Raw genomic sequence first — 13,376 nt, 5'->3', positions numbered from 1 at the left:
TTCAAACATAGTAAGGGAATAACCCATTTTTAATTTATTTTTTATTTTTTAAAAAATATTTATTTATTTGACAGACTGAGAGCACAAGCAGGGGGTGCAGCAGAGGCAGAGGGAGAAGCAGGCTCCCCTCCCCCCCAACCCCGAGCAGGGACTCGATCCAAGGACCCCGGGATCATAACCTGAGCTGACGGCGGATACTTAATTCACTGAGCCACCCGGGCCTCCCTTTACTTTTTTTTAAAGATTTATTTATTTATTTGAGAGAGAGGGGGCATGTGGCCGAGCACAGGGGAGGGGGAAGGGGCAGAGGGAGAGAGAGAAGATCTCAAGCAGATTCCACACTGAGCACAGAACTCCACATGGGGGGATCCCTGGGTGGCGCAGCGGTTTGGCGCCTGCCTTTGGCCTGGGGCGTGATCCTGGAGACCCGGGATCGAATCCCACGTCGGGCTCCCGGTGCATGGAGCCTGCTTCTCCCTCTGCCTGTGTCTCTGCCTCTCTCTCTCTCTCTCACTGTGTGCCTATCATAAATAAATAAAAAATTAAAAAAAAAAAAAAAGAACTCCACGTGGGGCTCGACCTCATGACCCTGACATCATGACCTGAGCTGAAACCCAAGAGTCAGACGCTCAACCCACTGAGCCACCCAGGTGCCCTGAAAACCCTGAAAACAGCCCATTTTTTTTCAAATGGACAAAGGTTTGAATGGACACCTCTTCAAGGAGAATAGAGAGATGGGAGGTGACTAAAATGGACTAAATGGACTATTAGTCCATTTAGCCGGACTAAAATGATGCACTGCATCGTTAGCTGTTCAGGAAACAGAAATTAAAGCCACGACGGAAAAAAAATCAATAAATAAAAAATAAAATAATAATAATAATAATAAAATAAAGCCATGACGGGCTCCACACCTGTTAGAGTGGTGAGAATGGTGAAAATCAAAAACGTGGGCGAGACCACCTGCCGGCAAGTCTGGAGACAAGTCCAGAGAGGACCTGGCCCTCCTAGGAGAACGTAGGACGGTGCGGCCAGTCAAAAAGCAGCTTCTTAAAGCTGGAGCTGCTGTATATCCAGCAATCGTGCACCTGAACGTTTATCCTGGAGCAATAAAGAAACCTGTGCATGAGGGTTTAGGGTGGCTCCTCACAGCCCCACACAGGAAGTGACCCAGCAGGTGGACGGAGGGGCGGTGGGCCGTCCATACAACGGGAAACTACTCAGGGGGGGAAGGGAGGGAATTACGAGTACAGCACACGGCTTGGGTGGATCTCCAAGGAGTCAGGCTGAGTCGAAGAAAAGAGTCCTGCGCACTGTCTGCTTCCATTGATGGGATATTCTCGGGAACACGGAGCTAGGGAGTGAGGGTAGATTCACGGTTACCGCGGGGTGGGGCTGGGCAGGGGCCACTCCAAAGAGGCAGTCAATAGGGAGGCTTTGGGGGGCAATATGACTGTTCTGTGTCCTGATTGTGGTGCTGGTTACATCCATGACATCGTGCACCCCCCAAGAGTCTGTTTTCTTATAAACGGTGTTATTAGTAGTGGAAAGGAGGCCTGGGTGTGTGTGAGGGGGGGTCCCCGCCGGTGCCTCACCAGCACATTCCCTGGGCAGGGTTTCTCAGATCCCAGTGCTCTTGCCATTTAGAGCCAGATCATTCTCTGTTGAGGGGGCAGCCCTGTGTGCACCATAGGATGTTCACAGCATCCCTGGCCTCTACCCACTGGATGCCGGTTGTGTCCCCCTCAACCCCGCTGGGACAACCAAAATGTCCCCAGACAGTGTGGATCATCCACGGGGAGCATCGTTGCCCCTGGTTGAGAACCACTGAGCGAGCCCGAGTGTGTTTCTCAGAGGCCCCCCGACTTCACTGTCTCCGCTCTTGATTCTGTGACAGGCGCCTGAGAACTTGCAGGGTATCGCGGGACACCCAGGAGGGCGGGACCCCCACGGCACGCGGGGCTGTGAGGCGACTTCGCCTCCTGCGGTCCGGGGCATCTGTCCACCGCAGGTGTCTGCCTTCCCCACACCCTCCCTCCACACCCCCGTCACCCCTCTCTGTCCCTATATCCGTTCCCTGCAAAGGAAGACTGAGCCCTGGGCAGCGATGGGCGCCAAGAGGTGGAGTGTTAACCCCCCATTTTAGTTACATCCTAAGCCATAGGTATTTCCCGTGGCTCATTTGAAAGCTCAGGAAAGCCATTTCACTATTTAACTATAGAAGAGCAACATATTTTAATAATCATACCCCAGGGCACAGTTTTTCCCGTTGTGTGAAAAAATAATGATCAACACAGCCCGCGGCCAATTGCAAAATTATGTAAAAGTAATGAAAAGAAATCCGAGCCCACCCGCCTTCCATCACGCTAGACCCCCTTTGCTGCTCTGCTGCATTTCCTATTTCACCCGCTTCCCAGCCCAGGATCAAGATCATGGACTCATGCGAGTCTTTTCTTTCAAAAGGGCTTCAGTTAGTCCAAAGGTGGCTCGGGACGTTGAGCCAGAAAAGGGCCGCTCCGTTTCCGTCTTCTCCCTACGGACCGGCAGGGAGTTTGCTGGATTATCGTACAATCAGGGACGAGCAGAGAACACGGGGGGACAAACGCCAGTGCTTGCCGACGCTGGGCTGGCAGGTGAGCGATGGAGCGAGCCGAGTGGAAGCCACAGGACCTGGCCTGGGAGCGTCAAATCTTGTGTCCTTGGTAGGAGCTGCAAACCCAAGTCTCTGTTTGATCCCTCCTGATTGATCAATGCTGCAATAAATTCAGATGGTGCAGAACGAGCCTACAGGCTAGGCAGGTCCTGGGGCCCCTGGGAGTGCGACTTCTCCCCACCCCAACCTCTGAAGGTCAACTCGCTGGGCGCCCTTTGAGGAAATTCACTGTGGTTACAACTCCCGCTCTCAACCTCCACGGGCTCCCTCGCTCCCCCTGGTCCTCCAGGGTTCTTTCTTCCCAGCTGGCCTCTCAGTGCCTCCTGCTGCCCCAACCGTCCAGCCAAGAGAGAATGGGTCCCTTCTCCCCTTCGCCGGACTAAAATTAAGACGGAGCTTTTCCACGGGAATAGTCGCAGTGTGATCAGAACCACAGCAGCGCAGGACATGCACAAGCCCGGAAGCCCCCGTGAGAAGAGCGGCTATGAAGTTGCGTGGACGGAATGACCACGGTTCCGTAAAGATCGCAGGCAAGAACTCGGCAGTGTAAGTTGGTTGCAGCCACTGTAGAAGCTGGTACGGAGATTCTTCAAAAAATTAGAAATAGGACCACCCTGTGATCCAGCGATTGCATGTCTGGGCCTAGGTCTGAAGAGAACAAAATCACTCTCTTGAAGAGATATCTGCCCTCCCATGTCCAGTGCAGCATTATTCATAACAGCTGAGACGTGGAACCAGCCCAAGTGACCATGGATGGATGAATGGATAGAGGATGTGGCATTTATTTACCGTGGAATATTATTCAGCCATAAAGAGGCAGGAGATCCTACTGGTGACTGCATAGATGGACCTTGAGAGCATTATGCTAAGTGAAGTCAGAAGGAGGAAGGCACGTACCGTGTGATCTCACGTATGTGAGGAATCGAAAAATACCCCAACAGAATAGACCGATGGTTGCCAGAGGCGGGGAGCAGGGGGCAGGGGAAATGGGGGAAGGTGGTCAGATGATCCATACTCCCGCCTATAAGGTTGGTAGGTCCTGGGGATGTCACGGACAGCATGGCGCCTAGAGTTGACCATAGCATATTGTGTATTTGACAGCTGTTAAGAGAACAGATCTCAAAAATTGTCATCACAGGAATAGACATTTTAACTGTAAGGCGGTGGGTGCGGTGGGCGCTGACACTGCCGTGATCATTTTGCAGTATACACGCACATCAGATAATTGTGTCGTATACTTGAAACTAAGGCGAGGTCACATGTTCATTTGTATCTCACTAAAGCTGGGGGACAAGTAAACTGCATAAATTGCACCTCGGAAAACAGACTAGAAGGAAATACAGCAGAATATGGGCAGTAGTTAACTCTGGGCTTGGGACTGGAGGTCATTTTCTTTCCATCAACCTTTTTCTTGTATTTTCTTAAGCTCTTCGTGCTGGGAATGCGCTATTACTAATTTATAACAGAAAACATGTTTAAAAGAGACGTGTTCTTTGGAGACTAAATGAGAGACGTAAAGACAGTTCGGTAATGGCACTTAGTAAGTATAGACTCTTTGATAGATACCCACGGGTTTATTTAGCTTGGCCAATGGTAGGGATTCTGACCTCAGTTGATCCAAAGAAAAACGGCTTGACCCCCCCGTAGCACACATCTCGGATGAGGTTGTCGGAGACGAGACTAGAATTGCAGAGAGGCTGGGCTGGACATTGCCCTGGGAGTTCTTTTTTTTTTTTTTTTTTTAAGACTATTTATTTTTTTATTCATGAGAGACACAGAGAAAGAGAGAGGCAGAGACACAGGCAGAGGGAGAAGCAGGCTCCCCACAAAGAGCCCGATGTGGGACTCGATCCTGGATCCCAAGATCAGGACCTGAGCTGAAGGCAGATGCTCAACCACTGAGCCGTCCAGGTGTCCCTGCCCTGGGAATTCTGAGGAGGAGGTGTTGGGTCTGACCCCTGCAGGGGAGCAATCCTCAATCTACCCTCAGACACAGGGAGAGAACCCTCAATTTGGAGGGTTTTTCTTTCCCAGGATGTTTACGGGACTGAGGGGATGGGAGTCACTGTTGTAAAAGTGGAGAAATAATAGAGTGTCCTCATCTGAAGTGCATGCCTTAGGTCCCGTCCCATGAGGACCTGGCCTCCCCCTGGCCTCTCCCCTGAGTGAGTTGCAAATGGCTGAAGTTCCTTGGGTCTTTTGGGTACGAGGCCATTCTGCCCTGAGTTGGACAACTCCGTTCGTCCCGTCACATTAAAAACAGGCCGCTTGTTGCACTCACTTCTTTTCAGTTGGCAGCAAAGGAATTCGAACGAACGCATCAGTTCTGTCCACACATTTACATTTTCCAGGACGGTTTCCCAAACCACCGGGAACAGTGATGTGCATCATCCCAACTTGTTTGCCATTGGGTCTGAGCACGACAGAGCAGGGATCAGTTAGCCTGGAGCGGGCACCATGTCATTTCTCTGATGGTGGTCAGGCCCTGGGTCCTTCAGCCAAATAAAGGTTTGTCCCATTCCCAAGGCTCTGGGCCAAGGAGTGCTCCACTCTCTGATTCACACTCGTCCAGAAGACCTAACCTTCAGACCACCGGTAGGGCACCTACTTTATGCCACATCCAGCCTTACATCCTTTACATTTAAGAGTGGAGAAAAAAAACACTCTTGTTTTTCCAACTTTCTAGCTGGGGGATTGGAACACAGAGAGGTTAAATGATTTGTTCAAGGTCACACAGCAGGTAATTGGTAGAGCTGGGATTTAACCCCAAGTCGTGTTCTGTAAAGCCCTTGATCTTAGGAGAAGTGGTTTACATTATATCCCAGAGCCTGATTAGTCCATCGCCATAGGGCCAGGTTCACATTTTGCCTATTACTGTGATGAAGTTGTGTTTACACACACGTGAAGCCCAAGGAAGATCTTGAGGTCGGCCTCCTGGCACACTGCAGAAACGCCGTTCTAATAGGTAGCCGCTTTAACACAGACCGATCCTAAAGGCAACCCATGAAGCCTGCTAATTAGGAACGTCTCTCCGTGGGCGGTTTTTAGCTCAGGATTAGGAAAAAAAAAAAAAAAAGATACAGCATGAACTAAGATGAGCTGAGATAGAAAAGCCAGAAATCCCACTCCGACATGATCTGATTCTAATGATCATCGTGATCCCATGAAATCCAAAAACATTTCGTGTCTGATTGCTTTTCATTTGCACATTTTAAGGTAGCGTGAGTGGGTGCAATGACATTAAAGAAAAGAGGGTAAAGGTTAGAGAGATAGCATTTGCAGGAAAACCCACTGTGTGCCGGGGACAGGGCTTGACACCTAAATCCTGTACCACTTAATCCTCTCAACTGTCCCGGGAGGTTAGGTGCTGTTATCATCACTCCTAGTTTATTGATAAGGAAGCTGAAGCCTAGAGAGATTTTGTACCTTTTCCAGGGTCACTTGGCAAGTAGGTGACAGAAGTCACAGAAATGACTCTGTGTGTGTGAGAGGAAACCAACAGGTTTTGGGAGATGTCCACTGTCCTATAACTTTATACCAAATACATATTAAAAATTACAAGGAGGGGAATCCCTGGGTGGCTCAGCAGTTTAGCTCCTGCCTTTGGCCCAGGGCGTGATCCTGGAGACCCGCATCCATCCATCCATCCATCCATCCATCCATCCATCCATCCATCCATCCATCCATCCATCCATCCATCCATCCATCCATCCATCCATCCATCCATCCATCCATCCATCCATCCATCCATCCATCCATCCATCCATCCATCCATCCATCCATCCATCCATCCATCCATCCATCCATCCATCCATCCATCCATCCATCCATCCATCCATCCATCCATCCATCCATCCATCCATCCATCCATCCATCCATCCATCCATCCATCCATCCATCCATCCATCCATCCATCCATCCATCCATCCATCCATCCATCCATCCATCCATCCATCCATCCATCCATCCATCCATCCATCCATCCATCCATCCATCCATCCATCCATCCATCCATCCATCCATCCATCCATCCATCCATCCATCCATCCATCCATCCATCCATCCATCCATCCATCCATCCATCCATCCATCCATCCATCCATCCATCCATCCATCCATCCATCCATCCATCCATCCATCCATCCATCCATCCATCCATCCATCCATCCATCCATCCATCCATCCATCCATCCATCCATCCATCCATCCATCCATCCATCCATCCATCCATCCATCCATCCATCCATCCATCCATCCATCCATCCATCCATCCATCCATCCATCCATCCATCCATCCATCCATCCATCCATCCATCCATCCATCCATCCATCCATCCATCCATCCATCCATCCATCCATCCATCCATCCATCCATCCATCCATCCATCCATCCATCCATCCATCCATCCATCCATCCATCCATCCATCCATCCATCCATCCATCCATCCATCCATCCATCCATCCATCCATCCATCCATCCATCCATCCATCCATCCATCCATCCATCCATCCATCCATCCATCCATCCATCCATCCATCCATCCATCCATCCATCCATCCATCCATCCATCCATCCATCCATCCATCCATCCATCCATCCATCCATCCATCCATCCATCCATCCATCCATCCATCCATCCATCCATCCATCCATCCATCCATCCATCCATCCATCCATCCATCCATCCATCCATCCATCCATCCATCCATCCATCCATCCATCCATCCATCCATCCATCCATCCATCCATCCATCCATCCATCCATCCATCCATCCATCCATCCATCCATCCATCCATCCATCCATCCATCCATCCATCCATCCATCCATCCATCCATCCATCCATCCATCCATCCATCCATCCATCCATCCATCCATCCATCCATCCATCCATCCATCCATCCATCCATCCATCCATCCATCCATCCATCCATCCATCCATCCATCCATCCATCCATCCATCCATCCATCCATCCATCCATCCATCCATCCATCCATCCATCCATCCATCCATCCATCCATCCATCCATCCATCCATCCATCCATCCATCCATCCATCCATCCATCCATCCATCCATCCATCCATCCATCCATCCATCCATCCATCCATCCATCCATCCATCCATCCATCCATCCATCCATCCATCCATCCATCCATCCATCCATCCATCCATCCATCCATCCATCCATCCATCCATCCATCCATCCATCCATCCATCCATCCATCCATCCATCCATCCATCCATCCATCCATCCATCCATCCATCCATCCATCCATCCATCCATCCATCCATCCATCCATCCATCCATCCATCCATCCATCCATCCATCCATCCATCCATCCATCCATCCATCCATCCATCCATCCATCCATCCATCCATCCATCCATCCATCCATCCATCCATCCATCCATCCATCCATCCATCCATCCATCCATCCATCCATCCATCCATCCATCCATCCATCCATCCATCCATCCATCCATCCATCCATCCATCCATCCATCCATCCATCCATCCATCCATCCATCCATCCATCCATCCATCCATCCATCCATCCATCCATCCATCCATCCATCCATCCATCCATCCATCCATCCATCCATCCATCCATCCATCCATCCATCCATCCATCCATCCATCCATCCATCCATCCATCCATCCATCCATCCATCCATCCATCCATCCATCCATCCATCCATCCATCCATCCATCCATCCATCCATCCATCCATCCATCCATCCATCCATCCATCCATCCATCCATCCATCCATCCATCCATCCATCCATCCATCCATCCATCCATCCATCCATCCATCCATCCATCCATCCATCCATCCATCCATCCATCCATCCATCCATCCATCCATCCATCCATCCATCCATCCATCCATCCATCCATCCATCCATCCATCCATCCATCCATCCATCCATCCATCCATCCATCCATCCATCCATCCATCCATCCATCCATCCATCCATCCATCCATCCATCCATCCATCCATCCATCCATCCATCCATCCATCCATCCATCCATCCATCCATCCATCCATCCATCCATCCATCCATCCATCCATCCATCCATCCATCCATCCATCCATCCATCCATCCATCCATCCATCCATCCATCGGGCGTGATCCTGGAGACCCGGGATCGGGTCCCACGTCGGGCTCCCTGCATGGAGCCTGCTTCTCCCTCTGCCTGTGTCTCTGCCTCTCTCTCTCCTCTGTGTCTTTCATGAATAAATAAATAAAATCTTAAAAAACAAATTACAAGGAAACATTAAATCAAGTGTGTATTAAAGAATTACAGTGGGACCAGAAGTCATCAGAAGCGCTCTCTTGTTATCATGTATGACAACCGACTTCATCATCAACACGCTTCCCATCCCGCGTGGCGTAGCTCCCCCTTAAACATCGTCTGACTGATAGAAATCACAACTAACGTAGACATTATGAACTCAGGGGTGTTTTAAATAAGTCTGCGCTTTATTAATCAGTAGTTTCTTCAAACAGTTGAAAATGATGTGGCCGGTATCTTGGGCAGCCCACGCAAAAGGAGCGTTTGGTGCATGTATGGGTTTTGGGACCACGTAAACCACACCACGGGCCCCTTCTCCTCTCCTGGGGGTCAGCGGCTCAGCAGATTGGGGTCAGGCGGTTCAGGGAATCAGAGAGAGGACAGGTCAACCTTCAGCCTCCAAATGCTACGTGTGCACACAGGGCGGGAGAGCGTGCTGGAGGGCAAACCCACCTGGACGCAGGTCAGGTAGTTTTCCTAAAACTGTATGAATTTCGGATTCAGAGAAAGTCACTCGACGCGTTTTAAATCCAAGGGCATCAAGATAAAATCGTTTGTTCTCTAAGTGACCACATTAGGCATGAGCAAGGTTAGCGTGAAGCGCTTCCTGGTGTTCCTCACCTCAACCTCGTTTCCAAGTTGCTGTGTTTGGCTTTATGGACTTTGGGGGAAAAGCTATTGTTGAGTGCTGTTCTCACTAGCTGCATGGTTTCGAAGGAATATTTAGACTTGCTTTAGTGGCCAGAAGGCCTAGTCTTCCTTTGTGTCCGGGGGCGGGAGGAGGCCTCTCTGTACGCGGGAGCATCTCAGTGGGTTTGCTGGTAATGACCGGGGAGGTTTCCTTTAACTTCCGTCCTTGCCTTCCCTGTTAATGAACAGGGACCGGAGTGATAGTGCATGAGAAGGAAGAAATCAGCCTCTTTCCTCCTAATCTTTTCTATCAAATGGATGAGAGATGGGGGCGGGGCGGGGGGGCATCGTGTGAATCCCGGAGAGCAGAGTTTGTCCCCTTCCGACCTCTGGAAACAAGAACGCTTCCACCAAGAGGCAGGAATCAGCTCGCACAAAACCGTTAACTCGATCTTGATGAGTGTTATTCTGTGGAAGCATCACTGCGAAGAACAACATTTACTTGATTGGATTTATTTTCCAAAATTTTGATTGGGGCTTTTTTTCCCCCCAAGAGGATAATTGTAGGGTCTAAATGAACCATTTGAACTCCAGCATTAGGAGAAAAGACAAATCATGATGTGGCTCGTGACGTTCGATGGTTGGGTAACGCGCCTTACTTGATCCTGGTGGGATGGCCAACATGCCTGAACCCAGAGCCCCCTGCTCACCCTTTCAATGTCTTTACCTAAAACAGGGGTAGTTTGGATGGCACTGCTGATCCCACGAGGTGCTTTTGACATGGAAATAGTCCCCCCGAGAGGAAACCCACTCACCACGCTGTAGTTTCTCAAACTTTGCCATCGTGTGCTTTAACTGAATTCCTACAGAATAAGATATTTTGGCACCGGAATGACGTCTGCGCAGGGCCAGGTCACCGGGCCACAATTCAGGGTCCAGCTTCAAGAACAAAAATCCAGAGTGAAGTAAGCTAAATAGTAGAAAACAAATCCTATTTAGGAAGCTGCATCTTTCTGAGTGCGAGGACTTACCCTGGCCATGTCATTTTGATCCCGTTATGATCTATAACAAGGGCTCTTTACTTTAAATAACCAGCAGCAGCCCTGGGCAGTTGTGTGGCATTTCAGCCCAATTTGCTCTCGTTTAAAATTGCCATTTCAGAGCCATTGTATTAGCTTCACTCTTCATTATGTTTCATTTGGTTGTGACTTGAATTTTTCTACTTTCTTCTCCACCTACTCCCTAGTCTTGCTCTTATATGTTTGTTTTTCCATCCACCTCTCTACCTACTCACCCCATCTGCTCTCCCATCCACCTATCCATCCATCCAACTGTCTATCCATCCAACTGTCCATCCATCCATTTGTCTGTCCCTTCAGCCATCCACCCACCTATCCATCCATCCACCCATCATCCATCCATCCATCCATCCATCCATCCATCCATCCATTTGTCTGTCCCTTCAGCCATCTACCCACTCACCCATCTGCCCACTCATTCATCCATCCATCCATCCATCCATTTGACTGTCCCTTCAGCCATCCACCCACCTATCCATCCATCCACCCATCATCCATCCATCCATCCATCCATCTATCCATCCATCCATCCATTTGTCTGTCCCTTCAGCCATCTACCCACTCACCCATCTGCCCACTCATCCATCCATCCATCCATCTATCCATCCATGAAACATTTCAGTGCTATCTATGTTCCAGGCCATTCACCATCTTAGTGATTTTTAAGTGGGGCAATTTTGTCTTCCTGGGGGCAATGTCTGGAGACATTTTTAGTTGTCACACCCAGGAGTGAGGAGGTGCTACTGGCATCTAGTGAGTAGAACTCAAGGGTGCTGCTGAACATTCATGATGCACAGGACAGCCCCCAACAACAGAATTACCTGCTCCAAACATGATAACGCCAGAGTTGAGAAACTCTGCCAACTTAGAGATAAGTAACAGGGTACCTGGCCACATGGAGTTCACGGTAGAGCAGGGGAGACTGACAGGTACACAGAGAAACTGCTGATGCTACTGGTGAGGTCATGGCTGTTCCCATCATTTACCCCTTGGGGGAGGGGTAGCTCAGCAATGAGTCTATTTGGGGCTCTACAGGAAGATTCTTTTCTGGGAAGGTCTAGTAGAAACTGGAGATAGGGAGAAAGATGTTGAGTGAACAAAAGGGTCACAGATACGTGTTCGAGACATATCAGTGTGGGCTAGAGGTTGGGGCCTGGAACGTAGCTCTGAGGCAGAGGTAACAAGTTCATACACCGGCAGGTGCCAGGTGAGGTGACAAGAGCAGTGACAACTGGCAGCTGATCGATCTCCCTGGGGAGCGGTAGGGACTGTGGCAAAGTCCGGAGCAGGTAAAACAGGCAGTGGCTCCCGTCAACAGTCTCCATCTAAGACTCCAGGCCCAGAGCGGCCAGATCCTTTTGATTTTTAAGGAAAGATTAGAAGCCCAGACTTTCTATGAAGTCTCCTGAGTTTTAAATGTCAACAACTAATTCAACATTTGTTTAAACACACACACACACACACACACACACACCAAAAGCCCTGCTTTGGCCAAACAGCGCGTCAGTGGGCTGCATCCCATGGGGTTTTGACATCTGTTCTCAGGATTAAATGAATGAAGGCTTATGATAAGCAATGTGGTGCCTGGGAGACAGTAGATGTGCAGTAAACATGGCTCAGGTGTGAATACCTCATCCATGCGTGTCTTCCTCAGTGTTGGCGTAATTGGCATTTGGAGCTGGATCATTCTGTCACATGGGGTTCTCCTGTACACCGTAGGGCAGTTAGCACATCCCTGGCCTCTGTGCATGGATGCCAGGAGCACCACCCTCATCCCTGGACGTGCCGACCAAAATGCTTCCAGACGTTGCCAACTGCATAGGGCAGTTAGCACATCCCTGGCCTCTGTGCATGGATGCCAATGCCAGGAGCACCACCCTCATCCCTGGACGTGCCGACCAAAATGCTTCCGGACATTGCCAACTGCGTACTTGTCCCGCGAGTACAGCCTGACTCAGCGCCACGAGTGCTTTGCTGTGGCCTCTTAGAGCATCCATCAACCCAGGATAGAGAGCGTAGGAAGACATGAGGAAAGGCCATCTCTGTCTTCCTGCCCCCCACAACCCCCAAGACAGGCACCCGGGCTCCTCCCCACTGGACAGAGGCCGTCCTGTGGCTCCGTTGCTTCTGGAGCTCGTCAAGGCCTAGGTCACCTCTGGGTTAGTGTGCACGGAAATGCCTCGGAGACTGGGCGTGTCGGCAGCTCACACTGCACACATGCTGGCCTGCTCCCCCCTGCTGGGAGAGGCCTGGGAGACTAGTCCCTCTGCTCCAGGGCCACCAGCACCGCCCGTGTGTCCCCAGGGCCAGGGAGGCCACTCCCCCCGCCCCAGGTCTGTGCTGCTGGTTTTGCTGAACCAGCTGAGTGGGCCCTTAACCGATCCAGGCAGGTGCTTCTCAAACTTGAGCCTGAGAACCCCCTGGGGGGCCTGTTCAAGTGGAGTCCTGGGCACCCGTCCCAAGTTTCCCCGTGCATCTGCCTGGGTGGGGTGAGGGCACAGGAACTGGCCTTTCTTACAGGCTTCCAGGTGCTGTTGCTGCTGCTGGCCCAGGGGCCACACTTCGAGGACCAGTCCTCTGAGCTCTGGCGAAGAGGCCCACTCCCTACCTCCCGAGCTCTGGGTCCTCCCTGCAGCGGAGAAAGCGGAGCACAGGGCGGCCCGGGAGGTTGAGGGATGCCCGTCTGGCTCTTTCTGGTTTCTGTGCCTGGG

General features: G+C 50.5%; 1 protein-coding gene across 2 annotated transcripts in view; it reads left to right on the top strand.

The window, feature by feature from the left end:
- The window catches only part of KAZN (kazrin, periplakin interacting protein), a 785,323-nt gene that overhangs the window by 401,093 nt on the left and 370,854 nt on the right, over window positions 1-13,376 (top strand). The gene's annotated exons all lie outside the window — the stretch shown is intronic.

Source organism: Vulpes lagopus, chromosome 8 (genome assembly GCF_018345385.1).
Source record: "Vulpes lagopus strain Blue_001 chromosome 8, ASM1834538v1, whole genome shotgun sequence".
In the NCBI taxonomy this organism is placed as follows: Eukaryota; Metazoa; Chordata; class Mammalia; order Carnivora; family Canidae; genus Vulpes; species Vulpes lagopus.
Note: the sequence above shows the minus strand (reverse complement) of the source record. Positions and strands in the feature narration are given on the sequence as shown.